The sequence below is a fragment of the Lynx canadensis genome, chromosome D3 (genome assembly GCF_007474595.2).
Source record: "Lynx canadensis isolate LIC74 chromosome D3, mLynCan4.pri.v2, whole genome shotgun sequence".
NCBI classification, from domain to species: Eukaryota; Metazoa; Chordata; class Mammalia; order Carnivora; family Felidae; genus Lynx; species Lynx canadensis.
The window spans coordinates 51,154,348-51,167,046 of NC_044314.2; positions in this window are offsets into that span (position 1 = coordinate 51,154,348).

Here is a 12,699-nt window from a genome sequence, read left to right on the forward strand (position 1 = left end):
GACTGGTTCATCAGGGAAGTTACTACATGCCAGTTAGAGAAGGTTCTAAGTTTTACGAAACTCAGGGTAACTGTCAAAATGCTATAATAGTTTGAATCACCTTTGAATAATACCTCTTAATGAAGTTCTGTCATGAGAAATCAAAATCTGTATCTTCAATTGACCCTAATTGTAGGGTGACCAACTGTCCTAGTTGACGTGGGACTGAAGGCTTCTCAGGCTGAAAGATTTCAGGGCTAAAACCAGGATAGTCCCAGGCAAACCAGGAAAGTTGGTCACCCTACCTGATGGCCTCGGGTGCATCATCAGAGTATTTGGATTACTCCATGCCTCAAAAATTCACCTGGCTTGCCTGACTCTAGATGGTCAATAAGATTTTATTCATTGCCTCCTGGTGCCAGGATCCAGAGATGATTCTTGATGGACAAGCATCACTAGCTGAAATATTTTATAATTCTCATGCTTTGTATCTTAGGCTGATAGTCCCACATGGGTACCCTTATTCCAGGTTTATGTTGCTTTTGGGGAAATTAGATTCAACTCAGCAGAGCAGGATGACCAAAATTAATTCTTACAGTAGATTCTGTTCTGGTTGTGCTATTCTTATCTAAGTTAGATATGATATCAAGAAACTTTCAAAAAAATTTGTGTGGAGAGGCACCTGGGTAGCTCAGTCGGTTAAGTGTCTGACTTCAGCTCAGGTCATGATCTCATGGTTCATGGGTTTGAGCCCCACGTCAGGCTCTGTGCTGACAAGCTAGGAGCCTGGAGCCTGCTTCAGATTCTGTGTCTCCCTGTCTCTCTGCCCCTTCCCTGCTCTGTCTCTGTCTCTGTGAAAAATGAATAAACATTAAAAATTTTTTTAAAAATTCTGTGTGGAAATGAATTAAAATGGGTCAAAGATAGAAAGTAAAGAGCTTACCTGCCTTCCTGCTTACCTTCCCCCAAATATTCAGTTATAAATGTAGTATGCACCTTAACATTATAGTTTAGTTCCACGAAGATTTATTAAATGATCACTCTGAGCCAAGCCCTGTCTAGGTGCTGGGGATATGAGGATGAATGAGAAATGGTCCTACCCTCTGAAATCGCCCATCCATTGGGGTTGGCCTTTGTTTGCCATCCTCTCCCCCAGATCCATTCTCTACCTTTCTCTGCCCTCCTCTGTGCCCCCAGAATTCAATCTCTATGAACTACATCTTTGAGGCACCCTGGAACTTTGTGGATTCTGGCTGAATTCAGCAAATGGGAGGCATTGTTTTGGCCTGTCTACTAGTCCAATTCCTTCCTCCTAGGTCCTAGTACTCACTGAGCTCCCATACCCCATAACAGATTTCCTTTCCTTTGCCTACTTCTGCAAATGGCCTCTTCATAAATTATTTTTACAATTTCATTTGAGTGTACATTCTGTTTCCTGTGCAGACCTTGACTGGTCTTATATGTAAACTTTCAAAATAAAGGAGGGAATGTGCAATAATAGAGGTATATACAAGTAGAATGGTGTGACAAAGCAGGATCAAGAATGTTCTGAGAATGGAAATAAATAAATGCATCTTGATCTAAACATTGAAGGATAAGTAACAAGTGGGAGAAACACCTGGAAGGAGCAATGTGTAGCATGGAGAGAAAATAAACCATGATGTATTCATGCAACTATTACCTGTTTGAGACAGCTGGTCCACTAAGTATAGGGAAGGAAGAAGTTAAAGATAGTCTGAAGAGATAGGCCAGGGTCAGGCCATACAAGTATGCTATGCAGTTCTGTTCACTTTACACACACACACACACACACACACACACACACACACAATGTACCAAACTCTATTCTAGGCACTTGAGATTCATTAGACTATAAAACAAAGGTATCTCAAAAGAATACAAATAAGCAATAAATATAATACACACATAAATTATATAATCTGTTAGAAGGTGCTAAGTGTTACGGCAAAAGAAAAAGAAGAAGGAATAAGGGAGACGAGGAATGAGGTGAAGGGGGTAGGCTGTGATTTTAAAGAGGAGAATAGACCTCACGTCATTGGATAGGCCACCTTGAGAAGGTAATTTGTGCACAGAGTTGAAATAACTGAGGGAGTTAAAGAGTGGCTATCTGGGGGAAGAGCATTCTCAGCACAGGGATCAGCTGTGAAAAGGCTCCCTAGTAAGATCATGTTTGGCATACTCCAGGAACAGCAATAAGAACAGGGAAGCTAGAGCTGAACTGGAAATGAAGATAGTAATGGGGAATGAGATCAGAGAGATTCAGAGTGGAGAAGGTCTTGAGGAGGCTTGTAGGCCATTGTAAATCCTTTGGATTTTTGCTCTTAGGAAGATGGGGATTCACTGGAGACTTTTGAGCAAGGAGTTACATGCTCTGATTGAATTTTAGTCTGTGGACAATGAGAAATAACTGAAGGGATTTCAAAATGGGAATGCCATGGGGGAAAAATGTACTTAAGATCCTTGTTTCTCAAAGAGTGGTCCAGGACTAGCAGGCATCACCTGGGAGCTTGCTTAAAATGCAGAATACCAGGCCCCACCTAGACATAATGAATCAGATTCTGCATTTTAATAAGATCTCATGTGGCTCATTTGCACAGTAGAGTTTAAGAAGCACTGGTTTAAAAGGCTCCTTGACTGTCTACCTAAAGTAGCCCCTCCCCTTCCAAATTAGTTATATTACCCCCATTTTATTTCCTTTGTAGCAGCTTTCATTCTCTGATATATTCTTGCTTATGTGATTATTTGTGTATTGTCCTCTTTCTTCCCATTGGAATGCAACATGAGCTCCCAGACCTCAGAGAGCATCTGTTTTCTTCCTGTCTTACCCTCCACATGTGGGACATGATAGGTGCCCAATATATATTTGCTGAATATGCTATTCCAAGGGCTGACCTTACTGGATCCAAGGGAAGTACTATGCTAGGTGTAATGGAAATTTTAGAATGCATTTGGTATTTATATGCATCCTCATCAATAAATAAATTTATGTGGTGCTTGCCTATACAGATAAATTCCGACTTTATTTTATTTTTTGTTTTTTTAAAATTGAAAAAAGTTTAACTTTATTTTATTGTAGCTTTTAAAAAATTACAAAATAATATTTCTGTGCTACTAAAATCCAGACAATAAAAGATACAGGCTGGGACTGCCTGGGTGGCTCAGTTGGAAAAGCATCCAACTTGATTTCCACTCAGGTCATGATCTCATGGTTCATGACCTTGAGCTCTGTACTGGGCTCTGCGCTGACTGCGCAGAGCCTGCCTGGGATTCTGTCTCCCTCCCTCTGTGTCTCTCCTCCTCTCTCTCTCCCCCCCAAACACATTTTCTTTTATTTATTTATTTATTTATTTATTTATTTATTGAGATAAAGCACACACACATGAGCAGGGGAGGGGCAGAGAGAGAGGGAGAGAGAGAATTCCAAGCAGGCTCTGCACTGAGAGTGGGGAGCCTGATGTGGGGCTTAAACTCACGAACTGGTGAGATCATGACCTGAGCCAAGATCAAGAGTCAGATGCTTAACCAACTGAGCTACCCAGGTGCCCTAACACGCATTTTCAATGTATCATTTGGCTTAGTTGATTTTCTTTTTAGCCTCTTACAAGTTATGCTTTTACAACTTGTGAGGAAGGGTCTTTCTAAGCACAACAGGAAACTAGATGCTAAACTGGAAAAGGGTTAACAGATTTTAGCTACTTTAAAAACTAAAAACTGGTTATCTTGATGGCAATGGAAAGCCCTTGAAGGCTTTTTTATTTTAAATACATTTATTTATTTACTATTATTTCTTAACGTTTTATTTTTGAAAGACAGAGTGCAAGCTGGGGAGGGGCAGAGAGAGAGGGAGACACACAATCCGAAGCAGGCTCCGGATAGCTGAGCTGTCAGCACAGAACCCTACGTGGGGCTCCAACCCACTGACCATGTGCGATCATGACCTGAACCAAAGTTGGATGCTTAACCGACCGAACCACCCAGGCACTCTTAAATACATTTTTTAAAAAAGTTTATTTATTTTGAGGGAGAGAGAGCCAGGGAGGTGCAGAGAGAGAAGAGAGAATCCCAAGCAGGCTCTGCACTACCAGCGCAGAGCCCAATGTGGGGCTTGAGCTCACGAACTAGTGAGATCATGACCTGAAGTGAAACCAAGATTTGGATGCTTAACTGACTGAGCCACCCAGGAGCCCCTAGCCCTTGAAAACTTTTTAAACTACGTTTACGTGATCTCAGTTTGTCTTTTCCCTCTGGGATCACCTAGCTCCCAGTTAATTTTTCATATTGGCCACAACTTTTTTTTCTTTTTCTTTTTTTTTTTTTTACTATTTGCTCTTCCCTGTGATGTTGGTCTCCTTCCATTGGCTGTAGCCAAGTCTTCTAGTATTTTGGCTGCTGGTGATGCATCTGGAATGGCATGTATGCTGTGTAAGACAGGAGGATGTGGGAAGACAAGTGATGCGACCTCCTAGGTGCCATGCACCAGGAATTTAAAATCTCTTCCACCCCCAATGAGAAAGAATGAAATATGGCCCTTTGAAGCAACATGGATGGAACTGGAGAGTGTGATGCTAAGTGAAATAAGCCATACAGAGAAAGACAGATACCATATGGTTTCACTCTTATGTGGATCCTGAGAAACTTAACAGGAACCCATGGGGGAGGGGAAGGAAAAAAAAAAAAGAGGTTAGAGTGGGAGAGAGCCAAAGCATAAGAGACTCTGTAAAAACTGAGAACAAACTGAGGGTTGATAGGGGGTGGGAGGGAGGGGAGGGTGGGTGATGGGTATTGAGGAGGGCACTAACTGAGGGTGATAGGGGGTGGGAGGGAGGGGAGGGTGGGTGAATGGGTTATTTGAGGAGGGCACCTTTTGGGATGAGCACTGGGTGTTGTTGGAAACCAATTTGGCAATAAATTTCATATATTGAATAATAAATAAATAAATAACTAATAATAAAATCTCTTCCACCCCTGAGAGATGGAGATTTCTCTGGGGAGAAATGTAATGGCGAGGATCGGAGGTGCTGTGCCCAAACAACTAGAATGTATCAGAGCAGGGATGTACAATTCTGTTTCTCCTCTTTCCTGCTACAGACAGGAAACTGAAGGTCAGATAAGGAAGTGACCTGCCGAAGCCACATAAGCTAGTGGATTTGGAGCGAGGGCTCAATCCAGGTCTGGCTCTAGTTTTAAATTTTCACTGGGCCAAGCTGCCTCTTCCTAATAGAATTTACAAAATATAGTTAGAGAAACTAGAGCTGCGCCACGCTCAGGAGACATTTAACAAATGAGGTGACCTTTGAGTAGGCCCCGTACTGATTATTACGTGCTGAGCACAACATGTCACCTAAGGACAACGCACCCGCCAAGGGAGGCACTACCGACAACGCCAAACGCACAGACATGTTAGCTGAGCAGCAGAGGGGACCGGACCCCGGGACCTAATCACCACACGGCTCTGCCTCCCACTGTCAGGCTCCATCCACCTCGCGCCCCGACCCTTCTCAACCTCGTTTCTGGGTCCTGAAGGCTACGAGGTTCCTAGGGATGGAGGGCCGGCTCTTCTAGGATCTCCGCCGGGCGCGCGGTGGGCCGGGGGCCTAGGGACTGCCCGGGAAAATGTCAAATTCTGACTTTATAATGAGGTTTAGTGGGATATACTTCTTCATGCTGTATTCAAGCTTGATCTTTTTCATGAAAGATTTAGAAGTCTGGATTCAGTGCCTACTTTTGCTGCCTATATTTTATGAGCCTAAATAATAATTTTAGTTCAGTCCTGAATTGTTTTTAAGAAATTGTTGGTCTACCTTTTAGTTACATGTGCTCTATGGCTCAACACAACATTTTCACTTGTATTAACTAAAGTGACATGTTCAGCAACTCCATAAGAAAGATAAGGTGGCTGTAATGTTTTATTTTACAGATTGATTCAACTCGTTCATTATACTCAAACAATGATGAAGCTTGGTGAGAATAAGAAAATAATAATCACAGAACTTTAGAATTGGGAGGAGTAATAGTTGAGATTATTTCTTCCAATTGTTTCTAATTTTTGGATGAGGACACAGAGGTCTGGATTGCACAGAGTGGCACAGATTTTGATGAAAACTGACCTCTTAAATCAGTGATCTTTATACTATACCACTGGTTCTTTCTATCAGTGAGTTAGCCAACCTTTGCCTACACAGGGAGCAATTTGTAAAAGAGAATTTCTATTGTATTTCTAAAATTTAGCATGTAATATGAATCATGTCCTTTAAATTTGTTAAATAAATAGCTAAATTAATGAAGACAAAGAAAGAAGAAAGAACAGAAACAAGGAACAAAAGAACGAAGGAAGGAGGAAAAGGAGGAAGGAAGGAAGGAAGGAAGGAAGGAAGGAAGGAAGGAAGGAAAGGAAGGAAATAAATCTACTGAAATTAATTACTATTATAATCTACATAAATAATTTGGATTTTAAATTTTTGAACTTTTTCATTTTATTTCTTTTATACAGTCCCTCCTTGGGGTGTGTGTGTGTGTGTGTGTGTGTGTAGAATATCCTCTTGTTACTGTGGAGGATTACTTCTACCAGGATAACACTCCTGCCTCTCACCCTTCCAAAGAAGAGTAGGTTGTTTGAATCATGGAGAATCCACTAGCCCATATCTCATCAGTTGTGAGAACGCATTAGAGATTCACTCACTTTCCTTCCCTTTCTGACCTTACTGGTGCAAGTCAGCAACTCCAGCTGTGTACAGGACACATGCAAGGCTCCCAGTTTGCAAAACTGCAGGGGACTGTTGACATTGTATCTTGGAGTTGGGCTGCACATAGGAAACAGCACAAATGGCACAGGCTTCCTCATCTGCTCTCTGCCAAGTAAGTATCCCAATAGGAAGTGCTGAGGTTGTCTGGCTATGCCAGTGGCAGAATGGGTAAATCTAATCAGGGGTGACTTAGTAACAAGTCCATTATGGTCACATATATAAGACACGCTGTCCAAGCCTGACCTTAGCAACGTAGCCTGACATTTTGAAGTCCATCTGTCTGACTCCTCAGCCTATTTCTCGGTTGATACTCCACATACCTTCTTTCTGTCTTTCTTACCTAAGATGACCTTGCTTCTAGGTCTCCTTGGTTACCAAATAGCTATTTGGAATATTTTATAATCCACTTAAATCTTAAACATAATGATGTCATAATTATGAAAATAATGGGGTTTGCATGAAATATTGCTTAATCTTAAGAACAAAATGGCAGCTGTAAAAACAGATGAAATAATTAGAGGAAGAAACTTTTGGAAGCTTCAGGATATTTAAAAAGTAATTAGTACTAGTTAGTAATAAACTTATGTTTTCAGAAATTACACTTAAAGGAGGAACATGGATTACAGAAAAAAATCTGCCACTACAGGATAAAGCACTGGTATTACTAAACAACAGGTTCCTTTTTCAAAAAAATTTGGGCTTGTTGAAAGAGTACGGAGATGTCAGCCGTGACTTCAAAAGGTCCCTAACTTAGGCAACAGCAACTAATGAGCAAGAGTTCTCAGGTTGAAGTAGCACTGGTTAATTTACTATGACTAACTTTTCCAGAACTGTGCTCTTCTCTTCCTAGAAAAATACCCAAAGCCCTGCTTCTTCCATGGGCCGACTAGTCACCCTCTCAGGATGGGACACATCTGTTTCAGGTGTGGACTATAATTGCTCAACAGTGACATTAAGCTACTTAAAATACTAATAGTTCAAGTTTTGCTTTGAGATGATCTGTTTGCCAATAGAGCTAAGAGGTTTCCAACTAAACAGATGATTAGTGGGTAATCAAGACAGCTGAAAATGGGGTGTGGGCTGGACTTTGAGTGTGTCCTGTAATTGCCCATCCCGGTGCCCAAGTGGAGCACAGATAAGTCTAAACAGCAGTTTGCTCAAATACGGAGACTAAGGGCCCTCAAAAGGCAGGTGGGCTAGTTCAGAGCAGTCAGTGTGACCCACTTAGAAAGTACTAAGCACATAATAAGTATTGACTGGCTAATTCCTCAAAATTTTAAAGGGGACCATGATGATTCTGAGATGTCAGTAGCCAGAGAGACCCAGGCTACAACTGGCTATGGTGACTAAGAGTTCTCTAAATTGTTTTTAAACAAATCATTAGCTGGATTTTCAGTTCAGCTAATCAATTATTAAATTATAGTGGGCCTGAAATACTCATCTATTGCATTATTTATATGCTGGGTTTTTATAATTTATCTACTTAGAATGTGTTTGCATATATTCAAAAAAATGCCAGCTATATAAATAATCTTCAAAATATTTTATCTAAGAGTTTATTTACTCTATTTTGTATTGTGGCTTATATTTCCAAAGAAATTTGTTTGGCCTATATAGGAATATATGTATCATAAATTTCAAATTAAAAAAAAATGCTTAAGGTTGTAATGGGTCCTATCAAAACAAAATTGTGTAGAGCAGGAAGATCCTAAGCTCACTACCTCCCACAGACACACCAAAACTACAACTACATATAGAACACCTCTCTGAAAACAACCTGCAGGCCAGTAGGAAAGGCTCAACAGCCTTTCCACACCTGAAGATATAAACAAAAAGCCACATTGAGACAGGTAGGAAGGACAGAGATGTGGTCTAGTCAGGAACTACAGCCCTGGTACAGTGAAACACACGGGAGAAATGTCATGAATGTGGAGGTCCTTCCTGAAAAGCAAGGAATTCAAGCCTGACATCAGGCACCCCAGCCCTGGGTCTCTCCAAGGGAAGACGAGCCTCCATAACACCTAGCTTTGAAAATCAACAGGGCTTAACTCCAGGAGAGCTGAGACTCTACTTTCAAAAGGCTCACACACAAATTCACTCACTCTGAGACCCAACACAGAGGCAGGAGTTTGAAAAACTCCCGGGCCATGTATGAAGGAGATTTATTTACTAGTTTTAGGGAATGTGCCAAAGGAGCAGGAAGTTGTAAGAACCTTCTCTAGGGATAGGACTGCTGACAGGCCCCATTTTCCTTAGTCTCCTTTTAACTAGCATCTGCCTTGATGAGTGACATTTCTGATACTTCCCATCTACCTTGCTACCACCATTCACCCTACCCAGGTGGACCTGCCCTGCCCAATCCACCTACTCTGGCAGGCACTCCTCCAAAGTGACTCCCACCCTACACACCACCATGGATAGCTCAGCCAGGACCAGAGTCCCTCTCCAAAGATACTTCCACCCTGCCACGCCCAGAGAACATCCCCCCCACCAAAGCAACTCCCACCCCTGGAAGGGGGCAGCCCTGCCTACCAATGCACCTGCAATCGTCAGGGCTGGGCTTTACAACCGACCACATCAAGGACCAGCCCCACCCACCAGTGCCCCCTCAGCATCAATAAATGAAACAGAACAATAAATAATAGAAAATAATAATGAGACTAAAAGTTAGTTCTTTGGAAAGATAAACAAAATTGATAAACCTTTAGCCAGACTCATCAAGAAAAAAAAAAAAGAGAGAGAGGACCCAAATAAATAAAAACAGAAATAAAAGAGAAGAGGTTATAATCAACACCACAGAAATACAAAGGATTATAAGAAACTACTACAGGGGCACTTGGGTGGCTCAGCTGGTTAAGCATTGGACTCTTTTTTTTTTTTTTTTCAACGTTTATTTATTTTTGGGACAGAGAGAGACAGAGCATGAACGGGGGAGGGGCAGAGAGAGAGAGGGAGACACAGAATCTGAAACAGGCTCCAGGCTCTGAGCCATCAGCCCAGAGCCTGACGCAGGGCTCGAACTCACGGACCGCGAGATCGTGACCTGGCTGAAGTCGGACGCTTAACCGACTGCGCCACCCAGGCGCCCCAAGCATTGGACTCTTGATTTAGGCTCAGGTCATGATCTCATGGTTCATGAGTTCAAGACCCACATTGGGCTCTGTGCTGACAGTGCAGAGCCTGCTTAGGATTCTCTATTTCTCTCTCTGCCTCTCTCTCAAAAATAAATACATAAAAATAAACACTTAAAAAAACAGGTATTATTCTGCCATAAAAAAGAATTAAATCTTGCCAATTGTGACAACATGAATGAATCTAGAAGGTATTATGCTAAATGAAATAAGTCAGACAGAGAAAGACAAATGCATATAATTTCACTTACATGTGGAATCTGAAAACAAAACAAATGATCAAACAAAAAACCAGATTCTTAAATGCAGAGAACAAACTGGTGGTTGCCAGAGGGGAGGTGGCTGGGGGGATGGGAGGAATAGGCGAATGGGATTAAGAGGTACAAATTTCCAGTTATAAAATAAATAAGTCATGGTGATGAAAAGTACAGCATAGGGAATTATAGTCAATACTATTGTAATAATGTTATATGGGGACAGATGGTGACTACACTGATCGTGAGGAATAGTGAGTAATGTTCAGAACTGTTAAATCACTATGTTGTGCACATGAAACTAATATAGCACTGTACGTCAACTAAACTTCAATCATAAATTAAAAAGAAAAAAAAAAACATTAAAAGGATCACATATCACAATCAAGTGGGATTTATTCCAGGCATGCAAGGATGGTTCAATATCTGCAAATTATACCACATTAACAAAATTAAGGATAAAAATCATATAATCATCTTAATATATGCAGAAAAGCACTGGGCAAAATTTAACATCCATTTATGATGAAAACTCTCAACAAAGTGGGTACAGAGGGAACATACCTTAACATAATAAAGGCCATATATGACAAACCCACAGCTAACATCATACTCAATGGTGAAAAGCTGAAAGTTTTTCCTCTAAGATCAGAAAAAGACAAGGATGCCCACTTTTATTGAACATAACTCTGGAAGTCCTGGCCATAGCAATCAGACAAGAAAAAGAAATAAAAGTCATCCAAATTAGTAAGGAAGAAATAAAACTGTCACTATTTGAAGATAACATATGATACTAGAAAACCCTAACGACTCCACCAAAAACCACCAGAACTAATAAATGAATTCAGTAAGGTTACAGGATACAAAATCAATATACAACAATCTGTTGCATTTCTATATATTAATAATGAACTAACAGAAAATGAAACTTAAAAAATCTTATTTACAACTGCATCAAAAAGAACCAAATACAAAGGAATAAATTTAAGCAAGGAGATGAAAGACCTATACTCTGAAAATATAAGACATTGATGAAAGAAATTGAAATGACACAAATAATGGAAAGCTATACCGTGCTCATGGGTTGGAAGACTTAACATTGTTAAAATGTCCATACTACTCAAAGCAATCTACAGTTTCAATGTGCTTCCTACCAAAATACCAATAGCATCTTTCACAGAACTAGAATAAATAATACCACAAATGATCCTGCATGGAATCACAAAGACCCTAAAGAACTAAAGCAATCTTGAGAAAGGAGAACAAAGCTGGAAGTATCACACTCCTTAATATCAAACTATACTATGAAGCTAAAGTAATAAAAATAGTATGGTACTGGCACAAAAACAGACGCATATTTCATGTGAGAAATAAACTCACATGTATATGATCAACTAATTTACAAACAAAAAAGGCAAGAATAGGCAATGGAGAAAAAAACAGTCTCTTCAACAAATGGTGTTGGAAAAACTAGACAGCTATATGCAAAAGAGTAAAACTGGACCACTTCCTTCCACCATATACAAAATAAACTCAAAATGGACTAAAGACCTAAATCTAAGACCTGAAACCATAAAACTCCTAAAAGAAAATATAGGTAGTAAACTCTTGGACATTGGTCTTAGCAATATTTTTTTGGATCTGTCTCCTCAGGCAAAGGGCAACAAGCAAAAATAAACATGTAGAACTATACCAAACTAAAAAGCTTTTGCACATGAAGGAAAGTATCAACAAAACTAAAAGGCAACCCACTGAATGGGAGAAGATATTTGTAATGATATATTCAATAAGGAGTTAATATCCAAACTATGCAAAGCACTCCTACAACTCAACACCAAACAAAACAAAAACAAAAACAAAACAAAACCCACAACAGTCTAATTAAAAAATGGACAGAGAGGGGTGCCTGAGTGGCTCAGTCAGTTAAGCATTTGACTCTTGATTTTGACTCAGGTCATGATCTCACGGTTCGTGGGTTTAAGCCCTGTGTCAGGGCTCTGTGCTGACAATGCAGAGCCTCCTTGAGATTCTCTCTCTCCCTCTCTTTTTGCCCCTACCCCACTCATGTGCACTCTGTCTCTTTTTCTCTCAAAAGAAATAAATAAACATTTTTTTAAATGGGCAGAAAGTAAACATTTTTCCAAAGAAGACATGCAGATGGTCAACAGACACATGAAAAGATGTTCAACATCACTAATCATCAGGGAAATGCAAATCAAAACCACAGTGAGGTATCACCTCACACCCATCAGAATGGCTAGTATCTAAAAAACAAGAAATAACAAGTGTTGGTGAGGATGCGGAGAAAAGGGAATCCTCATGCACTATTGGTGGGAATGTAAACCGGTTCAGCCACTGTAGAAAACAGTATGAAAGTTCTTCAAAAAATTAAAAATAGAACTACCCTATGATCCAGTAATTACACTTCTGGGTATTTATCTGAAGAAAATTAAAACACTAATTCAAAAAGATATATGTACCCCATGTTTATTGCAGCATTATATACATTTACATTTATTATAGCATAGGTAATATAGTCAATAATATTACAATTACTTTGTATGATGACAG